Source organism: Hyperoodon ampullatus (assembly GCF_949752795.1).
Source record: "Hyperoodon ampullatus genome assembly, chromosome: 19".
In the NCBI taxonomy this organism is placed as follows: Eukaryota; Metazoa; Chordata; class Mammalia; order Artiodactyla; family Ziphiidae; genus Hyperoodon; species Hyperoodon ampullatus.
In genome coordinates this window covers 8,854,377-8,858,854 of record NC_136932.1, presented here as the reverse complement: position 1 = coordinate 8,858,854, position 4,478 = coordinate 8,854,377, and positions in this window count along the sequence as shown.

The window sequence follows — 4,478 nt, the reverse complement described above, 5'->3', positions numbered from 1 at the left end:
TCCAAGGCTGATCTGTTCTCATAGGGAGACACTTGGCAAACTGAGTTGAAATTTATTCCTCTTAAACCATGTTTTTGTGTCCCTTGGAAAATCTCCGTGCCTCCCCCAGTATGAAGACCACTTGGAACTACGGTGGGCAAATACCTAACTTCTTTTACCTTCCATTTCCTCACCTTTAGAATGGGAATAGGTAAGAACTGACTTCTTTGGGTCATTGTGCTGCTCAGATGGCATCCACGACTCCCAGGCGCGTAGGGAGCAGCTCAGACGGTGGGTGGCAGCTCTTACACTCCAGTCCCTGCCTGCTGGGAAGCTCGGCTTCCTAGGCGCTCCTTGCCTCGGTTTCCTCATTTGTGAACCCAAGTATCTCAGTCCAGGAATGTGGGGATGGGAAGTGATGTGGAAGAGGTTTTGTGATTGTCACAGTATGCTTTCTGGAACAGATATGTTCTTATTTTAAAATAGTTAATGTTGAGTTCCTGCTTACCCATGAGCTGGACATTTTGCTGTGTGCTTTATGTACAGTATTCAGCAGATATTGTTTGAGGCCCTTCTGCTCATCGGGCCCTGTTTTAAGCACCTTGAATTCAATAGTGCTCAGATTCTAGGGAGAGAGGGAGATTCCAGTAAATAATCACATAGACATAATATTTGAGGGGTGATAAGTGCAGTGAAGAAAAGTGAAACACGAGGGAAACGGGTGCTATTTTACATATTCAGGGCAGTCTCTGATAGGGTGACAATTGAGCAGAGAAGGGGGTGAGCCGTGCGACCCTCGGGGGAAAGGGCCTTGTGTGTGGAGGGAACAGCGTGTCCACAGGCCCGAGGTGGGAGTGCCCAGCACGGTCAAGGAGCAGCAGGGCCGCCAGGGTGGCTGGAGGGTCTCAGTCGAGGGGGAGAGTGGTGGGTGCCTGGAGAGAATGGAGCTGTGTCTGTCAGGAGGCCCCTACGGGACTCTAAGGACTGGGCTTGAAGTGAGACGGGGACCTTGGAGGGTTTTGGCAGAGGGGTGACACTATCCAACCACACTAGCTGCTGTTATGACGAACAGACTGTCGGGGAGCAAAGGTGGCAGCAGATCACTCAGAGGCTGGTGGGCGAGATGGTGGGCGGGGTTGGCGGGGGGGGCACCGGGCGTGTCTGTCTAGGTGGTGAAGCTGGAGGGTAGAGCTGGCAGGGGGCGTGGGTGAGTTGGATGAAGGTTGTGAGAGAGGAGCCAGGAGGGTGCCAAGGGTTTTGGCCTGAGCAACTGAAAGGACGGAGGTGCCCTTCAGGGAGAGGGAGGAGACCGCAGTCACCGACGTGTCACACGTTGAGTTGGGGAAGATGAGGTGATGGGGGCATATGGTGGTACCTCATTCAGTCCTGACGAAACCCCCGTGAGTAGTCATTATTAATCCCGTTTTAGATGCAAGGAAATAGAAGCCCACAGCTGTGAAGTACATTGCCCGAGGCCACGTGGCTGCGATCCCAGCCCAGGCCCCTGTGACTTCACAGCCCCTGAGATTTGGCATTCCCCGTGATCCTTTTTTCTGCATCAACGCCAGTGTTGTAGTCCAGTCCAAACGACCTCCCTGTCCACCCGTGAAAGCTTCCTGGAGTGATGGTGTGTGCCTGGAGAGGGCTCTAGAAGAAAGACCTGCTCCCTCCCTTCCCTTCCCTTCCCTTGGTGTTTGTTGGTGAGGGCCGAGGGAGAGGGAGGCTGACCGCCAGCGCCTGCTCTGGGGGCTCCCTCCAGGTCATTGGCAGCCTGGAGAAGGAGGTGGTGACTTAATAGGCCCAGCAGACGAAGAGAAGAGAACTTGGACCCAGGTTTGAACAGCAGCCTCTCACCAATAATGAAAGATCAGGAGCCAGGAAACTGTAGATAAAAATAGCACTTATCAGTTAATTGGAAAACAGTATATTTTTGCAACCACTGCTTCCGCAAGAAAATAATTGGGTCCCAAGGCAGGGAACAACTCGTTTTCATGAATGATTTTATTGATCATTGGAGCAACGTGGATACATCCCCTTTGGAAAGCAATTCAGAGGAGAAGCACGTGGCTGGTCAGACGCGCCCAGGGTGAAATCCTGGGAGGCTGCAGAAGGAGGAGGAAAGAGGCTGGAAGTTAATGAGGGAGCGGGCCCTGGCTGGGCAGGCCGGTGTGGGGCCATTGATTGGGAGATGCGAAACAAGAGAACTCGCTTCCAACCCAAGTCCTGAGCTCTCCCGAGGGAGGGAAGAAAGTGTGTCCATTCACATATCAGTTCCTTATTCTTTTTTGTAAAAAAACCCCACATTGTTTATTTATTTATTTTTAAATATTTATTTATTTATTTATTTTTGGCTGCGTCGGGTCTTCGTTGCAGCACGCAGGCTTCTCTCTAGTTGTGGCGTGCCATGTGGGATCTTAGTTCCCTGACCAGAGATCGAACCCACATCCCCTGCACTGGAAGGCGGATTCTTAATCACTGGAGCACCAGGGAAGTCCCTCCATTCCTTATTCTGCTTGAACCCACTGGGTGTTTTGTTTGTTTGCACTTTTCTCCTGGAGGGATGTACTAGCGGTGAGCAGCATGTTCTTATGGAAAGAGGGGCAGACGGGGAGCCTCCCCTTTGCCACTGACGGGAGAATGTGACCCCCAAGTGGTTCCCATTCCCTTTCCTGCTTCTGGAGTCATTCAGTCATTCATTCTATGCAGAGTTATCAAACACTCTCTCAGAACAAGAAGGGAACGTTGGTTGAGGGTTCCTTGTGTGCTAAGTACTGTTTCTAAGTGCTTTGCATGTATTAACACATTTACTCTTCATGGCAACCCAGAGCAGGTGTCCTTAGCTCCATTTTACAGATGAAGAAACTAAGTCAAAGAAAGCTTAAATAACGTGACCAATATCACTCACCTGGTGAGTGACTGACAGACACTGGACACTGGGCTAGATGCTAGAGACAAAAGGGTCCAAACTGGACACAGCTTGTGACCTTGTGGAGCTTATTTTATCTAACACGTAGTCACACAAAAGTACAAAGCACAGTGGGCACAAGGGAAGGAGAGGAAATGAAGTGGTGAGAGATGTCAGAGGCCTGATTTGGGTTTGGGGGGTGGACGAGGCTGCACCGAGCGAGGTGGCCTGCTTCCTCGCTGCTTTCAGGTCCTCACTCAGAGTGACTGCTTTGGTCCCTCGTTTAAAACAATGACCCCCGTCACTCTTGATGCCCTCCCCCACTCAGCACCGCCACACGTATCGTGAGCTTTTCGATGATTTTTGAGCCAGATCAAGAAGAGGATATCAGGGCTTCCCTGGTGGCGCAGTGGTTGAGAGTCCGCCTGCCGATGCAGGGGACACGGGTTCGTGCCCCGGTCCGGGAAGATCCCACATGCCGCGGAGCGGCTGGGCCCGTGAGCCATGGCCGCTGAGCCTGCGTGTCCGGAGCCTGTGCTCCGCAACAGGAGAGGCCACAACAGGGAGAGGCCGGCGTACCGCAAAAAAAAAAAAGAAGAAGAAGAGGATATCAAAGGTGGTCACTTTTCTGGTAGGTGCCTGCAGAGGAGCTACGGGACAAGTCTGCGTGGGTTTGGGTGCCTGACTTCGAGGCAGCTGGGAACCTAAACCTTCGTTACCTCCTTGCCGAGCCTTAGGGGGACAGTGGGCTCTCGGTCAGTGCGGCTCTTGGGCAGCCCCATCCCCCACCCTCCCCAGGCCCAGGGTGAGTACCACGTGACCGCTCTCGCTCACCTGTCAGTGCTCTGTTACTGTCTGTCTCTCAACATTTTCCTGCGGGACAAGACCTGTGTTTTCCTTTGGTTGCTGCAAAGCCCAGAGGAGCTCATTCAGCGGTTCATGAAGGAGTGAGCTATGGAGGGGCTTGTCAGATGGGAACAGCTGTTATTTGTCCAGCCCCTTTAAGCCAGGGGCCCACAGCTTCCCCGGGCATGTGCTCCTCCATCCCCTTGGCCTTCCTGGCAGAGGCCAAGCAGCTGTTAGTCTGTTTCTACAGATGGTCATCCAAGGCCCCAAGAAGGGAAGATCTTCACGGGGTTACCCAAGGAGGCTGGGGCAGAATTGAGCCTGGAATTTATCTCTGTGCCCTGGTTGTTGTCCATAAGATCCGGCCCCCTATTCTGCAGAGGGAAAACACCAGTGTGATCATCAAGAAATAATTATTCTTTGGCCCCAAATTGATTTGCCTACAGATGGATGCGCCATCCTTATTTTGTCTTAATCTAAATGTAAATTAATTTTCCATTCCCGGGGTACATTAAGGCAGGGGTCTAGACTTGGAGTCAGGAGCCCAGAATTCCATCCAGGCTCTGCTTTTAGTTGTGGTCCTGGGCAAGTCCCTCCTTCTCTAGTCTTCAGTCTTTACCATCGTAAACATCTGTACCATCCCAAGCCCTGTTGCACAGCAGAACTGCCTGGGTGCCTCCACCCCACCACACACCAAGATCTGATTCAGTAGGTCTCGAGGCGGGTCCTGGTCCTGTGTACCGGAAGG